Raw genomic sequence first — 19,817 nt, 5'->3', positions numbered from 1 at the left:
TGCATGGTAAATTAATATTCAAAATGAATTTACCCAAGGAACATTGGGGGACAGCTGGACTCTATTCCTAAATTTGGATTCTACATCACACATTTTGCAAGTGTTTTGCAGGATATAATGTTTGTTTGCTGTATCCTGGATTTTTTATGCTGGTTGTTTATCCAGAGAGAAATTAGACTATTTTATCTACTCTAAGTTATTTTTACATGTTATTGGAAAATATGACAGAAATGAAGCAGGGGTGTGTGTAGGGAGTTGACTTTTCAAATGGAGAGAATGAAGAAATAAAAAGTGCAGAGGGACTGTATGTATGCTTATTTTTGTTTTATGAAGCACAGGCTCATTCTCAGACCAGGAGAAATGTGAGGATTGTAATTTTCTGTGTTTGATGCTGAATCAATTGGAGGGAAAATAAATAATACTAAGAACAATCAAGGATTTTGAGAGAATCAGGTAAATAGTGACTTCAATGCTGGAGTTTCAAAAGGACTCAAACAGTAAATAGTAGCAAAGTTTTTCTGACAAGGGAACAGAAAATTATACCATATTTGCCTCATTCATTCATGTACTTAGTCACATAGCATCTACTGGGATCCCTTTAAAAGCCAGACTTACCAAAACCTTTGTTACTTTATAGAAGAGAAAACCAAAATACCAAGAAATTAAATATATCAGATTTATTAATATTTTTATAGTTAAAATGGTATCCATTATCAAATACTCAATTAACTGTTATACAATTTTGAATCTGGGTGTTACCTTGGTTTTGAGATGGAGAAACCAAAGTTGAGAAGGCTATCGAGTGGCCTTAATGCAGTTATTCAAAAGTAAAGCCATGATTAAATTTAGGATTTGACTCCATTAACTTAATCATTTATCATCATTTATTAAGTTTAGTAGATTTCAAGGCACACCACATACAGACATGAATAAAATAGATTTCTTGTGTCCAAGGAGTGAATGGCAGATAGGGAATAGTAAATGGGTATCACTTAGTCCAATAAATACTACAACAGAGCTACACAGTGCTATAGAGTGCAAGGATGAGCAGCTACCCCTAATCAAGAGGCTAGAGAGGGATTCCAGGAGATGGAAGTCACATCGATACCAAGAACTCAATGTTGAACAAAAGCTGATTAGTAGGCATGTGACTAGACATATGGGCAATGGACCATCTGTGGGTGGTAGTAAGGCAATGTCCAAACAGAAGGAATAGCAACTGAGAACAAAGTTCAATGTGGGAGGAGAGGAGAAACTCAGGACAATACAGTATGGCTGAAACAGAGAGTTGGAAGTTAAATTTTAAAAAGTTGTGCCTTGATAAGAATCCTTGAATTTTATGAGGCCTTAAAGCCATGTTACAAATTTTGGGCTTTATTCTTTCAGTTGGCTAAAAATAAAAATGTTCTAAGTTTACTGTGGGTATGATAAGATCAGATATGTTACTGAGATCTCTTGTGATAGGGCATTGAAAGTTGAACAGTTAAATGGTTACTACAGGTTCAAAGTTAGACTAGGATTGAGCTATAGGAATCAGAACGTTTGATCTAAAAGAAAATTCGATTTTCAAAATCCCATGCTTGTAAGATTGTTTGGTTTAGAAAAGCATAGGCGAAGAACCAAGGATAAAAGTTGTTGGGATGGGAGACCAAATACTTTCTGAAGTGGTCTACCTCTCCCTCCCGCTTCCTTCCTATTGCAAGCCACCTCCCCACCTACCTATAGACCACTGTAGGAGTAATTTCCTGTCTGGGCTCCATATACCCTTATTTCCCCCCCTTAAGTTGCTTATTTTATCCAGAATGACTTTTCAAGAACTTCTGAATATACTAGTCCTTACTCATAATTCAATTTTTGTTCTTAATCTAATGACCAAAATCTTTTAAAGGCTTGCAAGTGTAAGCACCATCCCTTTCTACATGAAGTACTAACTCTCACTTTTCCTCTCTCCCTCTCAATATGCTTTAATATGCTGGAAGAACCTTTTCAAGTTCCTAAAATTAGACACAGTCTACCCAACCTTAATCTTTTATACATGTGGCTTCCTCTGTGTGATGCTTTTCCTCTTCTTTTTTATGTCTCCAGTTAATCCTTTGCCATTTTATAAATGTTTAAATCTCCCTTCCACAGGGAAATGCCTCCCTGCTGCTGGTTTTTGTCTTGCACTAGACTAGGACATTCCTTCTGTCTTTTACCTCTACTAAACTGTAATCTCCACGAGAATAGAGACTGTCCTTATTAATGCATACAAAGCACTGAATAAATGAAATATATCTGTTCAATACGTTAATGGTGCTATTTCCTAAAACAGGGAAAATATGAGAAGAGGCTATGAGGGAAAATATGATTATAGATTTTCTACTCACTGGGTTTGAGGTGTGTGGAGATCCCAAAGCTAGGTGGGATACAGATCAAGAAAAATGGTTCTACAACTTTCATGTTTATCAGAATTACCTGTAGGATTTATTAAAGATTAAAGTAATACAGATTACTTGGCACCATCCCAGGGTTTCTGATTGAGTTTATCAGGGGTGGGACCTGAGAACATAGATTTCTTCTAGACTGAGGTGATGTTGATGCTGCTGATATATGTACGATACTTAGAGAACTTATCTAGAAAATAGAAGTGAGTCCATCTGGTGATGAAGTAGGAGCTAACTGTCTAAAGAGAATAATAGAATGGATTTTAAAAGATGAGATTCCTTAGTTTCTTGATGACAATAAGGAAGACAGAATCTGGTGTGGGTGGGGGCAGCATTTGAAGGACAGAGGATCCTGTGTAATAAAGAATTTGGTTAGTCTTTGGGTCTGGTTCCTGGAGGAGGCCTAAATCCTTGCAATTTCTGGAGAGATGAGTGTCTTATTCATGGTGGCCCTGCTAGTTGATGCCAATGAAGTTGACATACAGTGTGTCCCTAAGTGGTTTTCGCTAAGATAACTTGGGATGGGGCTTGGCCATGCTAGAAACGCCAACCATGTGATTGGAGGGTTGGGACTCTGAACTTCATGATGTTAGCCTGACCTGTGGAAATTCAACCTAGGAGCCAAAGATTTAATCAATCTTACCTATGTAATAAAGCTCCAATAAAAATTCTGGATTCTGTGTAGTTGGCAATATTTTGTCTTGTCACACATGGATCTGGGAGGAAAGTTACATGTTCTGACTCTTCACTCCATGGTGAAGAGACCTTGGAACATGTGTATTTTAAAAATATCCCTGATCTTGGTTTGTATATCTCTTCTTTTGGCTCATTCTGATTTATGCCCTTTTTGCTATATAAAACTATACTAATCAGTATCACACTTCCCTGAATTCTAGGAGTTGTTCTAGTATTTAAAATCCTGAAAGGGTAGTGGAAACCCCCCTATGTTATAGCCAGCTGGTCAAAAGTAAAGGTGGCCTAGGGACCTGGAACTTGTGGCTGGTATCTAAACTAAGGGCAGTATGGAGGATTGTGCCATTAACTTGAGAAGTTTGGCTCAGCTTTGGGGAGCTCCTGTCAGAAATCCATTGCAGAAGAATAATGGTCAGTAAAGGAAACTGAGCTAGAACAGCCACTGAGGCAGGAGATGGACAGTGAGAAGAAAGAAATAGAAAAAGGCAGGAGAACCTACCAGAAAGGTGACTGTGCACCAGGCTTTCTATAACTGCTCTAAGAAGGCTGGTGATGAGAGCATGGGATGCTGATGATGGCAGAAAGTGGCATGTGATTTGTAAAACTGCCTAAAGTGTATGTGTAGGCTACTAACTCTTTAAAAACATGACTGTGATCAACATTATCATTTGCTCCAATGATGTCAGTAAACTCAACCCTCACATTGTTGGTATAAGACTTTCTTTGTAAATGAGTGGAATAACCAAAAGGAGATTTCTATAATATTTTATTCCTAGGAGACCTACATTTCCTTAACACTGACGATGAAGGACAGCAGAAGATTGTAGGGGAATAAGAAAATGAAATTTGATTCCAACTCTATCATTTGGTAGATGAATATTAAGTCTATATTCAGTTCTTGGCCAAGTTTTTCACTTTTGTGTATAGAAAAGCATTGGGATATGTATTACTGAATTTTTTGGTCCAGATGAAACTTGAGAGAAGCATTCATTATTTCGTTTGTTATTCAGAAACTCAACCAACATTTGGGATTTTGTAGTTTTTTTTTTAATTCAAAAATTAATACTCAAAACTTCAAAGAAATTTTGTGTGTTATTTCTGTGTATATCAGAAAATCTTGCTCTAACACTATGTGATCTGGAAAGGAAATACTTTGATGACTCTTGGACCTTACATCTGTAATTCCTCTTCATCCTCATTGAACTCTGTACCAATTGATATTCATTCAGTTCATGATGTTGTTTGGCAGTCCACGAATTTTATATTTTTAAACGCTTTTGGCTTTTTGGTAAGAAGTGAGATGTTATCGATACCTGGGTGGCTCAACAGTTGAGTGTCTGTCTTCGGCTCAGAGCATGATCCTGGAGTCCTTGGATCGAGTCCCATATCAGGCTCTCTGCATGGAGCTGGCTTCTCCCTCTGCCTCTGTCTCTGCCTCTCTCTCTTTCTCTCTCATATGAATAAATAAGTAAAATCTTTAAAAAAAAAAGTGAGATGTTAGGACCTCATATGGTGTCATACCTTTCTACAACAGAAAAACTATTAGATGATACATATGTAACTTAAAGACAGAGATCTGGGCCCTTTAATTTGCTCAACATCTTTGAGTAGAAGTTTCAAGATTATTTATGATAGAGGGAAAGTACTTGTCACCATCAGTATGATTAAGTGATGAAATCTGAGGGGAAAATTCAGTTTTGATTATCCTCAAAATAGATTTTGAAATAACAAAAAAGAATATATTTTTATACATGGTTCTTTAATCAATCCTCTTTATCTATACTTAGACTTATTAATCTGAGATGTAGTTTTCTATAAAAAGAATCAATATGCAAAGCATTGGATCTTATTAATAAAAATATATATCCATCAGAAACCATATTTTAGCATATGCAAGGCAGTATGGCATTACTGAAGAAGTTTCTTTTTTTTTTTTTTACTGAAGAAGTTTCTATTTAGTGAGAGAATACTTAAAATACATTATAATTTTTAAATGATACATAAACTTGATTATCAACTCAAGAATTGTTAGAATTAACTACAAAGTATATGTACACATTTGTGTTATTTAGTAATATTGTCTGATTGCCTCTGCTAAATTGTAGCAATTCACACCTCCATCTTTCTTGAATAAAGAGTATCCTTACTCATTCTAGTATCCGTGTACATAAATATACAGAGGCATGGATGTCAACTAATATAACACATTGAAAATGACATCTGGTATTCTAATTATTTGGGTTAAAATGTTTTTCCCTTGTGTTTTTTTATAACGTTTTCTATGCTTTGGTTTACCTGTTGGATCAGAGTAACATATAAAAATTGACAGTAAAAAATATTCTTCCCATCAAACCCATGAGGAACACAATTTAACTTTTACGTCACAGCATATTTGGTTCTAGAGAAATTGAGAATTAGTTTTCAAAGTTGATCTAGGGTTGTCTGGCTGGCTCAGTTGGTAGATTGTGCAAGTCTTGATTTCAGGGTCATGAGTTTAAGCCCCATATTGGGTGTATAGATGACTTAAAAAAATAACAGTACTTTTATTTAAAAAAAATATTGGAGTGCCTGGGGACGCAGCCAGTTAAGTGTCTGTCTCTTGGTTTTGGCTCAGATTATGATCTCAGAGTCCTGAGATCAAGCCCTGCCTTAGGCTCTGCACTTAGCACAGAATCTGCTTGTTCCTCTCCCTGTGCTCCTACCCCTGCAATCTCTCTTGTTCTCTCTTATCCTCTCTTGCTCTCTTGAATAAATAAAATAAAATAAAAATTTAGTAGAGCGCGAGACGGTAAGATGTGCTGACATCTGTGGCAGGGTTCAAGGAATTTTTCTATAAATAGTTCTAAGAGCAGTACAGCCAGAAATGATGCCTTTCTCCTCAGTACCAGCATGAAATGGGTACAGTTTTGAAGCCTACATGTTGATATTCCCAAGGATTTGACTAAGCCTACGATAACCATTTCTGATGAACCAGATACATGATATAAGCGCCTGTCAGTTTTAGTAAAAGGCCATGATAAGGCTGTATTGGACAGTTATGAATATTTTGCCATGCTTGCTGCAAAAGAACTTGGCATCTCTAGTAAAGTACACGAACCTCCAAGGAAAATAGAACGATTCACTCTTCTCAAATCAGTGCATATTTTCAAGAAGCACAGAGTTCAGTATGAAATGAGAACACTTTACAGATGTTTAGAGTTAGAACATCTAACTGGAAGTACAGCAGATGTCTATTTGGAAGATATTCAGCGAAACTTACCTGAAGGAGTTGCCATGGAAGTGACAAAGACAAAATTAGAACAGTTACCAGAACACATCAAGGAGCCAATCTGGGAAGTGGTACCAGAAGAAAAAGCAGAAGGCAAGTCCTAACGTCTCAGCGAGTCCACTGGTGCTGGCATTTGACCCGAGGGTGGGTCGGACATGTATGTTGAGATAGAAGGGCTTCCAGTTGGGATGACTGTGAGTCTACCTGAGTGCTCTGTTGAGCCCACATGAGCCTACCACATGCCCTGATCAGCTCAAAGCAAGGGGTGGAACTTTAATGACACACTGGACTACAGTGAAAAACCACTGTACCTATTCTATACACATCATCATTTCAGGTCTGATTTTAACAAATGTGAGCAAAACACTTTGACTACCATCTGTAAAAAGAATCGAGTCTATATTTTGTTATTCTGTTATTGGTCAATTATTAGTTTGCACGGATTTTAATTTGTATCATTTCATTCATCTGAACGTGAATGTTTGAAATACTCCTTACGCACATTTTTTTCTTTTGAGGTACCTGGAAGGAACCTTTGGTTATTTTGGTTCATTTAACGCTGAACAGTTAAAGTTCTTCATATTTACCTCAGTGCAAGCTGGGAAATGCTAGTTGAGGGAAGGTAACCTCCAATTTTACCTCATTTAAGCATGACACTCTTGAAAACTAATACACTGTGCAGCAGATCATGCACGTTTGCGGCATGCACTGAACTCTTTGTTGCCCAAACCCTTACTTACCAGGTTGCCTAGAAGGATCACTGTTAAGGAATTTGAGCTCTCGAGAAATAACTGTATCACCTTTTATATCCTGTGATTCATTCATTCAGGAAGCTTTTCTTTTGTTCTGTAACCAGCACTGCAGAAAATACCAAACATTGAATGGAAATAATGGCTTTTGAAAACTGTGCAGGGCACAGATAAATATTTTTCCTTATTAAGTCCCACATTATAAGGCCTCTTTCTTTTGGTAAATAGCATTCTTTTTGTTTGGAGATGGCTACTTTTCCATGAAATTAAATCGGAGTGAAGGCCCCGAAAGAGGCAAGGCTGCAGTGTGCTGAAACTGCCAGTGCATCAACCGCCAGGGAGCGATTCATTTCCTTTTGACAGCACAATCGTATCCATGTCTTTTGCGGTTTCTTCATCTGTGGGGTAGTTACGCCTTCTCAGTTTTTTCCCCCATAAACCGGAGTCGGAGTCCCGGTTCTCTTTTCCCCAACCTACTATCAGGTATCTGTTTTGAATGCATACTGCTTGTGCATCAGACTTACAGTACTGCCATTAACAAGAAAAGAGTTACAGCCTCGTGCCCCATGACCTCATTCAGTTCATTCACAAATGCCTAAAGCACACTTATCCCAGGTATAAGCCTCGGGATTAAGAACTAGTCAATAAAACAAGAGCGATATAATGGAATTATATCTAGCAAAGTGGCCATCAGTGATCATTTTTACTTTAAAAGAAATAATTCCTTAAATACAGATCTACATCTAAGCTTTTTTTCTTTACAAACAATATTAATCACCATATCATAAGATGATTTTTGCAAACTTGCCTCCATTGACTCTCCATGTGAGCTCTTTTAAAGGGGCATCTACTTTGAGCTGTTTTCACATTAAACCAGATTACTTAGCACTACATGTTAAAATCTTGTTTTAAGGTAAATATACAAATAAACTACATTCACAACAACAACAACAACAAATTAGTAGAGTTACATGGAATAGTATGTAAAAAACTTGCTAGTTAATAGAATAATTGCTAAGTAAATATTAAGAACACTTCTGAATTAGAAGAAAAATCTACTGAAATAGCCTTGGGAAACATATTCATTGAACTAATCTCATTTTTTGGCTCCTGAAATATTCCTGTTTTGAGTACATGGCAATATGTGGACAAATTGTAGCCATGGAGAATTAGCCTTATTGTTTATGATAACTTTGAATTAAAAAAAAAAAACTAAATCAACAAGGTAAAAGACAAGTATCATTTGTATCTGAAAAAAAAGTGCCTTAAAATGATAAACTGAAAGTCCTATATTTAGAATAAAAAAGTCCTTGAAAGAGGGGGAAAAAAATCCTAGGAAACATCTAATTTGCCGCTATTCCCTGGAACATTTATTTGATATTTTGAATTAGTAGTAAGTATCCAGAAATATTTCATTTTCCATTAAATCACATTTTCCTTCTGATCATGGAAAGCACTAAATAGCATCCCTATATTCTGATTACATATTCAGTCTGCTGATTTAAGAACCAGAGTATTTATAAAAATATCTTTCCTTGGCATTTTTTCACTGGAGCTTATTATTCTCTCCTCCATTTCTTTCTTTTTACATATTTTTGTCCTTGGCCTCGCTTTCTGGCAGTCTCCTTTTTCTTGCTTTGCCTTCTTTTGCCTCATACAGAGGGTGAGATCATAATTCTCCTGGAGCAAATTGTTAATGGTATTTAGATGTGGGCTTTGGACAGAAACAGGCTGAAAAGTCTACCACATGGTGATAGTGAAGAGACATACAACATGCTTTATTTTCCATGACGAGTGTTTTGTTGTTCTATTTTTGTCATTTCATTGATCTATGATGATAAATAGGGTAATTGTGCTAAAATTACCACTCTATGCAAGCACCCTATATTCAACTCCCCACCCACCTCTCTCATCAGTGGCTTTTTTCCACCACTCATGAAAGGGTTCAGAGCACTAAGAACACACATTATTTAGCTTCAAGGATAGAGACACAGAGTATGTTTGAGTCCCTGACTGCCTTCAAATTAAAAAAAAAAAAAAGTCACACCTTCACTACATGATGTGGTCTTGCTTAGTCTCCTACTTTCAATTCGGAAAAAAAAAAAAAAAATTTAGGAAAATTCAGTGTGAAGCCCTCTGTGCAAACTGCTTGTGGTATCATAGGATTGACATTTCGTGAGGTCAGCCTCCAAAGACCCCACAGTGTAGACAGCACTTATATATGTGAAGATATTCATTGTGTGTGAAATGCACCCTACACAGTGCTCGGAATACAGGGAAACTTGAAAAAATGTTAAATCTTTAGTTTTCCTTTTTCTTGATTCCTTTGTTAAAAAACTGTTTCAGAGTAAAGCAGACATTTATCAGTTTCTGAACTCACGTATATGATGTTCCTTCATTATGGAATGCCCATTCCCTTGCCTTCTGCTTACTGCTCTCCCCCACAGACTCCCCCTGGGTTTTTACTTGATAATTCTTTGTTCCTCTTCAAGAGCTATATGAAAGGCATCTCCTCAAAGATGCCTCCCGTGATCCCCTCTGTCAATCTGAGTTAGGTACCCCTATCAGGTATTTCTGGTGGTTTTTACATACTCCATTGCTGTCCTCATGGCTTTTGTGACTGCCTCCTAGGAGTTAGTTAGCTGTATTGACCAAGCGGGTGGGGTTTGTCCTAAGTGGAGGGCAGGAAGAAGAGAGCCTACTACTCCAGAGCTCTTTCTGAATCCGTAGTGTTACTTGACATAAAGTTACCTGTATGCAAGTTCCTTGTACGTATAGATTTGTTCTTTCAGACATTTGAAAATTTAAGGGTGAAATAGATTTAATTTTCTTTTTTGGGGAGAGCATGGAAAAATGATGCAAATGAAGAGAACTGTAAATTGAAACAATAAAAACAAAGGATAAAGATTAGCAATATGCTCCAAGGCAGCATTGTTACAATGTCTTTGGCCTTTGGAACCATCTTTCTGGCTGAATGACTCTTAGATACTTTAAATCCATGATCTCATGATACTGCTTAGCAGGATCCTTTTTTTCAAAAGCGCTTTATAAACTAATTTGACATCTATTCTCAAGGTGCAGTCGAACTGTGATCAGGGATGAATAGTGGGCACATTTGGAATGAGATGGTTTCTAATTTGGTCTGTAGTGCCTGGCCCTGGTGCCTTGTTAGTGGTTGTGGGTATTGTGCATAACTGCTTTAGGAGAGAAACAAGACTGGGGTATCATTGAATTAATTAGACGAGAATAAAATTAGAAATGAAAGCTCTTTAGTTTCTTAACTGCTAATGGTAGAAAATCAAGTACAATAAATACACTCCAAGCTTTGATGAACCTTACTTACAATTAATTAACAGATTTTAATGGCCTGCCAAAATGTGACAGTTATTCGATTGATCCTCCTAATTAAGGATCATGAAAGGAAAGGGGTGCTTATCTTCACTTTGACTGAATTTCCCCTTGAATCAACCAAACTGCTCAAATGGCTGCTCAAAATGATTTTGGTTGTTTTATATGTGATGTTCAATACATATGCATACATTCATGGGAGGTGTGTCTATTGCGTACTTTTATTTCACTTTGCTGGGGTCACTAGATACAGATGAGGAATATGCAAGGCTAAGGGACACTTATTCCAAAATGTAAATACTTCATCATATACCTGCAAATGGTAGAATTTAATTACTTATAGCTATTGATCTAAAATCTATTTGACTTGTCAAATTCTTTCATTGGGTGTTGAGTTCAGCATGAGGCACTAAGAAAAAAGCCGCACTACTGTATTAAAATTGGCAAGAGCTGGGAGACTGTGCATTAGGGGTGCACAGTATTTCTCAATTCTGTGCTATAATATGAATTCATAGAATCATATATGCTAAGACCTCTTTTAGCTTCAATGGAATGACCAAGAGGTGTATTAAGACAGAGAAAATAGAAAGGAAAGCCACAAATAAACTATCTGTGCTGGTCAGGGTCTTTGTTTTTTGCAAAGGGCATCAGGATGGGATCTTGACTAGCCTGGAGAAAAGGGGTGAGAAGCTGGGCATGGAAACACCTGGGGAGCTGTCACCTGCTCAGGGGTGCTGATTATACTTGGGCAGGGATGCTAGAGATTCTGTTGTTCCTACTTTGTGAGGATGGGACTCACCACATGGAGAATAACTGAAAGATTGAAAGGCTCTTTAGGCTTGATGGACCACTCTATATGTCTGTGTCCACACCACAGTCCTTCTGGATAAGCTTTCATCCTTTCCTCTGTTCTTCATCTCTTTTTCTCTCTTTCATTTTTTCTTTCCTTTTCCTATCTTGTGCTTAGTCCTATACTTGGTGCCATTGTGAAACTGTATCAAAATGCTGTATTCTAGGGAATGATACGATATCAAGAGAGCGTGAATTCAAGCATTTTAGAAATTGACACCTATGGGTGAGTTTAAATTTTATAAAGAAAATATCAAAGTCAATAAAGTCTTATTACTCTTTCAGAGGCTTAAAGATTACTTCTAAAGTAAGTATTATCTCGGTGAAAGCAATATATCATTCATTGCAGATGTTTCAGTTCTTCAGAAAATGCACAGAGAATTTCAGTTTTGTATAATTGCAAATACCCCATTTGTGAATTTAAAGACCAGAGAAAGTGTTAGCTTAGCAGTTCTAACACAATGCACAGTGATAGTTCAACTTCTGCCTATACCCTTCAAAAGTACTTCAGTAAATAATAGTGTTCACATGAAAGAAAAAGAAAGAAAGAAAGAAAGAAAGAAAGAAAGAAAGAAAGAAAGAAAGAAAGAAAGAAAAAGAAGGAAGGAAGGAAGGAAAGAAAGAAAGAGAAAGGAGAAAGAAAAAAGAAAGAAAGAGACATGCCAGGGTACTTTGAATCAGTGGCAGAGTTTTTGATAGATTTTTTTTAAAGTTCTAACATCTGGTAAGTCAGTCAAAAAATATATACAAGTCCTCTCCTCCCCATTAAAATAGAATATTGCCGATTTACATGGACAACATAGAATTTAATACACTTTTAAATATAGTGGGTCCTTAAATTTTAAAGAGAGCACTTGGTAAACCATGAAAATATGAGAACCTAAATTTTTTGCTCAAAAGCAAAAAACAGGATCAACATGAACCATCTTAATTATGTATTTCTATTCTGTGGTCAGGCTGTACAATTACACAAAAACTAAATCTCAGGAATAATACATTGTACAATGTGCAGTATAGTACTAGAAATATCCTTTCAGTGTACAAGGTTAGAAATTTCTCAAGCCTCTACATAGCAACATTTGGTGCTATCTAAAACATGAATAACGAGGAAATACTCAACAGCTTCATTTAAAATAATTGTTCCTTTTGATAATTACTTTTTTCATTGATTTAAAACTCGCTTTCCTTCAACAATTATCTGCATGGCCTCCATTGCAAACATGGTTCTCTTGACTAGTGAAAACTATATATCCTAAATAATTCCAAGTGAATTTTTTTTCCAGTTTCAGGGACTTTACAAAAATAGCAAAAATCACACAGCATTTTCAAGTTGACTGAACACCTAAGTAGAACAGCATTATTTTGTGGTGCCAGTGGTCACTAGGACTGCAGGCGCTGGCTCTGCCAGGGAGTGTAAGGCTTTTTTTTGTATGTGTGCTCTAGGATGTTGCTGTATCTTATGACCACCCCACCCTCTAGACCATTATCCAGGGAGGTGGGATATGTTTGAGCTTAGAGCTCAGTCCCTACCTTGACTCTTCTCTTCTCCTTTCTCCCTGGTGCAATTTTGAAAAGAATTATGTTTAAGCCTTGCTCTCTTTCCTCTTCCTTGCTGGATCTTCTGCTCCATCATGGCAAACTGACAGTCTAGGTCTCGGGAAACTGGCATACTGCCTCTGCCCCTCTCTGGATTTCTGGACTTGGATTTCTGATAGCTATCCCCCACACAAAACCCACATAAATTAGTCAGTTTTGCTTTTTGAAACTTGCTTCTGGGTGGCAAGGAGAGGGTAGCAGCTCTGACTGCACTTAATAGCGATTAACTGGCAGAGCAAATCTTCCCTTTGTCTTTCTTGTTTTCATTCTTTTTGAGGAGGGGATTTGATAGGGATATGATTTTGGATATGGTTTCTGATCACCACTGCCTTCTCCTAGAGCACATTGGCTAATAAAACACATCATCTGTTTTTACAGGGCCAGTGGTTAGAAATGTGATTGACTCAGATGGCTCTTCCTTTGATCTTTAGTCCATTAAAACAGATGACAGCCAGAATCATGCTTCTCTAGACTTCAAAGCAATGATAAAACAATCCCTTGGACCACAAGTCCTCTTGTCTCATAGGAGATAAATTTTAATATTTCCCTGTTTTGTGAGAATACATGAAGATATCCCTCTTCAGTTGATCCCTAAGGAAGAGCTTAAGAAAGATCCACTGTCTCTCCTTGGAAGTAGAGTGCCAAGACCTAAACAACCACTCCAGGCTTGGTTTTATGGTAATATGGCTTGTTGATCAGTTTTACTTTAGTGAGCGTATTCATTTGTGCTAGCTAGGGCTTTACATACACATAATAGGGAGTGACTTCCATGATATATGCTTAGGCCTGTCCCCTAATATATACATTTTATACAACACAATTTAGGATGTTTTAGAACTATGAATATATGAAGGGTAAACATGAATTTGTCTAAGATTGATTTTCTATAAGTTTGTTTCTTTTTTTTCTTTAAAGATTTATTCATTTATTAGAATCACAGAAAGGAAGAGGGTGGGACAGAGAGAGAGTAGAGCAAGAGCGAGAGCAAGAGGGAGAGATAGAGAGAGAGAGAGGAGAGAGAGAGAGAGAGAATCTTCAGTAGAGTTCTCCCCGCTGAGCACAGAGACCCAGGTTGCCCATGATATAAATATCATGACCCTGAGATCATGACCTGAGCCAAAACCAAGATCTGACGCTCAACTGACTGAGCCACTGAGGCACCCCTGCAAGCTAGTTTCTTAGAAAAAGAATTGTCTTCTGCAAAACACCGTAGAAACCAGTTAAGCCTTCCTTCCTGCAAAACACCATAAAAACCAATTAAAGCGCACTAGTCAGCCCCTGGACTAGTACCACAGCTCCTGCATCATACGGGGGGGGGGGGGGGGGGGGAAGGGGGATGGGGAGGAGGGTGCTTTAGCATTTTCCCAAGCAGGATTCCAGAGGTGATGAACCTTGTTGCAAGCTTCCTAAGTCTTGGAGCTGCAATTTGAATGCTTGGATGCCTCATCAGATGAAGGCCTTGTGCTTATCCCCACATATACGGAGTTGCCAATTAGGACTGGAGGCAAAAATTCCATCATGAGATACATTTCTTAAATGCATCCCAGCATAACAGATCTGGGAGGTGCTGTTCATGGAGAGTCAGATGTCTGGCCTCGTGAGGTGGCTCTGAACGTCCGCAGAGTGTGGTAGGGCAAGAGAGACTGGTGTCTTTGCTACTTACCCTGACTCCAGGAGCTTTTCCCAAAGAACACTGCTCTAGCAGGTTAGAAATATACCCTGCTTAGCTAATCACCTTGTTTGTACCATGTTTATCCAAGGGCTTTACATTACTGGTGTATACAATGTTGCTGAGACAAACATGAATGCTGAATCGTTTCTTGAAAATGAGGCAATTTGTTCAATTCATTCTACAAATGGTTGAGTCTCTGCCCACTCGATGCTACAGAATGTACTGGGATTATTTTATAGTTATAACAAATCCTGCTTTCAGTCTTACAGGGAAAATCAGACCTATTCCCTAATAATGATAATGGAAAATAAATGTGGTAAAAAATATAAAAGGTGTTATGAGAGTTATAGAAGGAAAAAGAAATTACTTTTATTGGCAGTTTCTTGCAAGAGTTTTGGATGGCTTATAAGGATTGGTATAATTTAAGTCTTTAAAAGACCAACTGAATGGCGTTCTACCTGGAAGTGGGAAAGCACAGGGGAATAAAGTAGAAAATGAGTTTGGTTGGAGTGGAATGCTTATGGGAGGCATAATGGTAAATTGACTTTGAAAGACAAGTTGTATCAAGACCATAGAAGGCCTTGGATGCCAGGCTAAATAATTTGAATTTTATTGGAATTACTCCCCAGGAAGATGAATCTGGCAGTGGTATGTAAAGGTTTTGGCATAAGAAGAAGCGTTTTACAGGGCTGAAAGGATCTAGGTGAAAGGTTCTAACTTCTCATACCCCTTGGTTTGAATAGAGGAAAGTAAAAATACATATATAAAATCCACCCTACATGGAAGGTTATAAGAAGCATTGCTTGACATAATGTGTGAAACATAATATTACTACAGCTGAGCACAACATAGTTAATGGCCATTAGCAGAGTGAATGCAACATGGTGTCCTGACACATGAAACCTGACAGTGTACCATCTTTCTACAACCAGTGGCTGGCTTCTGGGGGATTTCTTACTATGAGGAATATCTAGACCTACCAGCTGGGGATGATATAGAAATAAATGAGTTTTTGCCTTACCTCTGATACCTGCAAATCTTTTTAAAAAAAGATTTTATTTATTTATTCATGAGAGACAAACAGAAAGAGGCTGAGACATAGGGAGAAGTAGGCTCCCTGTGGAAGCCTGATGTGGGACTTGATCCCAGAACTCTGGGGATCATGGCCTGAGCCAAGGCAGATGCTCAACCACTGTGCCACCCAGGTGCCTCCTACACTTGCAAATTTTAATTAATAAAGGTATCAAAGTGGAGCATCTGGCTGTTTCAGTCCATAGAGCTTGCAATTTGTGATCTAAGGGTTGTGAGTTTGAGCCCCACATTGGGTGTAGAGATACCTTTATTAAAGATTTTTGTAAGTAATCAAAGTGAAGAAAAGATTTTTATAAGTAATCAAAGTGAAGAAAAGAGAAAATGTAACAGATTATTTGAAAAGAAAAAAGGTTTATATCTGATATACTTAGAAGTAATAGCAGTGGATAAAGTGGGCAACCACATGCACAGATGACCAATCCCTTATAAAAATATGTAGATAAATACAGGATCAGTGAAATTTGCATACAGAAGGGTTTGCCTCTAATCATAGCTTCTCATTAGAGAATACTGCCCTACTTTCCTATCCTGGGTAGCACGGTCCAACCTGGCAGCATTTTTGTATAAAACCAAAGAGCGTGCAGTCTGGGCCAGAGTCCCTGCTGTCTGCACTGAAAACTTACCAGCTTTCCAGAGAGTTGAGGGCAGTAAATCTCCCCTGCCCTGGAAACCACATTATGGTATCTGAGATCAGCTTTAACTTGTTTGTGGCTGAGAAAGAAGGAGAAGATTTCATTATTACCAACCTGGATTTTAGAGACAAGAAATGTATATGTGCACAAAAGCTGGTATTTTCTGTTACAACTGGGGGCAATATTTAGCTTTGCTAATTTTATTTGGGTCAAGTTGATGTCTCCCATGTTCAGACACCATTCATGATCAGTATTTCTTTGGAAAAAAATGTGCTAAAATTTCTGGTAAAATTGAGCTCTGATTTGATCTATTTAGTGAATATGGATACAAAGATACTTTACTCTTTCTTAGCAAGAGAATAAAACTAACTGGTCTCAGACCATGATTTTAATGAGCATGGGAGTAAGCAATTTGTATATAATAACTGAATCATCAAAAACTTAAATGTAATACAGCTACATTCTGTTTCCCTATGTGTAACCTAAAAGGGATATTGTAGCGGTTTAAAATAAATGCTGAAACTACAGTGAACAATGAACCCTTTTGGCATGAGTAGTATCCAGTTCAATAAACGTGATGAAAAAGCTTTTTTCTTTCATGGATTATGCTCTTGTTGGGTAGCCCATCTCTCTTACCTTTATATGTCACTGGCAATAGCATGGAAATCATTTTTGCATTCTTCTTGGAGTGACGCAGTATTCCTTCCTTTTCCCTGAGCATGATGAGAGCTGTCCTTTATTTTTTAAGGTATTAATTCTAGTGCCTTCTCTATTTCTCACATTTTTTTCTGTTGAGGATAGGGGTTTAAAATTCATGTACCCTGACTTAAGCTGCACAGTATTTATTTTAAAGTTTAAATTAATGTTGTGATCATTTATCATCTGTTAAGTTTGTATTGTCAAGCACAAAGAAATTAAACCTTGGATGAAACAGACAAGCAGGATGTAAGTAGTAGAATCTGTTAACAATTCAACAAGTCCAATTTATGGGAGAATAGACTGAATTTCAAGCCAGATAGCCTGCAGCGGGCAGCAGGCACTTGGACCAGTGGGGAAATGCTTTAGCTTGTGGCATTTTTCAGTAATCTAAGTGATTTTCCTTATGTTAAATGATTTGATTCTCAAGAGAATTTAAAAAAAAAAAAAAAAAGGACAATAAAATTGACTTTGGAGAACAAAGCCTGGGGTGGTTAAGGGTCCTGGTAGACAAACTTGGAGTGAGGAGCTCAGAGCCTGCAAGTGGACTTGGCCTATAGCTTGCTACCTGTCTGATCTCAAGGGAGGTTCTTTGATTATTTATCCTTTCAAAGTTATTCCTTCACTGATGACTTGAAGGTTGTGAGAAGTAAATAAGATACTCCATGTATATTTGTAAGTGAAGGACTTGGATTCACAGTGAGGGAAAGCATGGAATGGCTGACATTACCAAGTGCAGGAAGGAGAATGTAGAGCTGATTTCATGAAGCATTGGAAGTAAGGACCACCTAGATGCCCCAGTGCTGCCAGACTCCATCTCTCCATCTCCTCCTGCCCCTGCTTCTCTTCATGCATGTGTCTCCATGAAGTGAAGGTTACAACAGTTTGAATTTCTAGGGCTCTCATTTTTAGTTTTACTGTTAAAGAGCATGAAGCTTCCTTCAGTTTCCAAATTAGAAATTACCAGAATGTTGCAATTCCTAGGGCCCTTGCCAATTTCTGACCCATTTTCTTTTCTCTTTTACATATTTTAGTAGGGTTGATACACAATGTTAAAATAATTATTCAACATCTCTATATGTTATGCTATGCTTACTGCAAGTATAGCTACCATTTGTCGCCATTTATTGTATTCCCTACACTATTACCTTTTATTCCTATGACTTGCTTATTCAATAACTGGAAACCTCCATCTCCCATTCCTCTTCACCCATTTAGTCCACCTCTTCACCCACCTTGCGCCTGGCAACCATCAATTTGTTCTCTATAGGTCAGGTTCTGCTCTTAGTTTCTTAATTTTATTTTTTTTGATTAGGCACTGAGTGAAATGATACAGTATTTGTCCTTCTGAGTCTTATTTAATTTAGCATAATATCCTCTTAGTCCATCCATGTTGTCACAAATGGTACTATCTCATCCTTTTTAATGGCTGTATAATATTCTATCATATATATCTATATATATACATATCTATACACACAAACACACATACACACTATGTCTTCTCTTCTTTATTTATTTCACTATTGATGGGCACTTATGGAAGCAACCTATCTTGGCTATTGAAAATAATACTACAACAAATATAGGGGTGCTTGTATCTTTTCATATAAGTATTTTTGGGTTTTTTTTGGTAAATAACCTAGAAGTGGAATTACTGGGTCATATGGTGGTTCAATTTTTAATTTTTTGAGGAAAATACTTAAAATATTGTTTTCCGCAGTGTCTATACCAATTTACATTCCCACCAACACTGTAAGAGTTCCTTTTTCTTCACATTTTCACCAATACTTTATTTCTTTGCTTTTGACAGATTCATTTTCTTCTTGTGTGTGGTGAGGTACACTATCAAGCTTTGCCCAGCTTAGTTCAATAACTGCCTTTCTCTAGGATCTCTGAGTTCTGAGACCGGCACACCAACCACAAATACACAATTAGAAAAACTTTTTCCATAAAAATGTAATGGAAGGCTTGACCTAAAGTTTGATGGAAATTAAATGGTAATAACTGGTACAGAGGAAGAAGGGCTAGTGCCCGGCCTATAGAAAGTATTCCATGCATGATGGGCTTATTATGTAACTTCATTGCTATTGTTGTTGGTAGTAGATTTGTTTCTCTGTCCTTTCTGTAATGTATCTAGTGTTCTTTCTGCCATAGCCTTCTGATCCAAGGAAAATTGGCCACTAATAGATAAAACTGCCAAGTGGGTAAACCATCTTCAACCTCTCTTCTTTTTGCCAAGGGTCACTCACCTGGGCTTGCCTTCCTTCCAATATCTCAAACTGCAAAATTACTTCTCTCACTGTCACAGTTGATAAACCACTCTTATTTATTTATTTAAAGATTCTATTTATTTATTTGAGAGTAAGATAGAACACGAGTAGGGAAGGGCCAGAGGTTGAGAAGCAGAGGGAGAAGCAGACTCTCTGCTGAGCTGGGAGCCCGATGTAGGGCTTGATCTCAGGACCCCGGGATCATGACCTGAGCTGAAAGCAGACGTTTAACCAACTGAGGCACCCAGGTGCTCCAAAACCACTCAAATTTAAATACAATTGATCCCACTAGCCCTCAAAAGGATACTTTTCTACTCAAAAGAGTAGTTGCTAAAACTTGTTGAATCTTTGACTAAGGGTGTATTTCTGAACTTGAAAGGTCAACAGTGGGCATGTTGATTATACATGTCTTTGCCTGCATGACAAACTGCCTCCTCCCCACAAAATGGACATTTTCTCACTCCATATTTTGGTCTTCATTATCCCAAGCCTCCCTCCGCCATACCCTCAAAGGATATCAGTAACT

General features: G+C 37.6%; 1 long non-coding RNA gene and 1 pseudogene across 11 annotated transcripts in view; both read left to right on the top strand.

The window, feature by feature from the left end:
* The window catches only part of LOC144288827 (uncharacterized), a 369,517-nt gene that overhangs the window by 190,861 nt on the left and 158,839 nt on the right, over positions 1-19,817 (top strand). The window lies entirely within an intron of this gene.
* LOC144288443 (small ribosomal subunit protein uS10m-like) lies at positions 5,925-6,937 on the top strand (annotated as a pseudogene).

Source organism: Canis aureus, chromosome 18 (genome assembly GCF_053574225.1).
Source record: "Canis aureus isolate CA01 chromosome 18, VMU_Caureus_v.1.0, whole genome shotgun sequence".
In the NCBI taxonomy this organism is placed as follows: domain Eukaryota; kingdom Metazoa; phylum Chordata; class Mammalia; order Carnivora; family Canidae; genus Canis; species Canis aureus.
The sequence above is the reverse complement of the archived record's forward strand: the minus strand, read 5'-3'. Positions and strand labels throughout refer to the sequence as shown.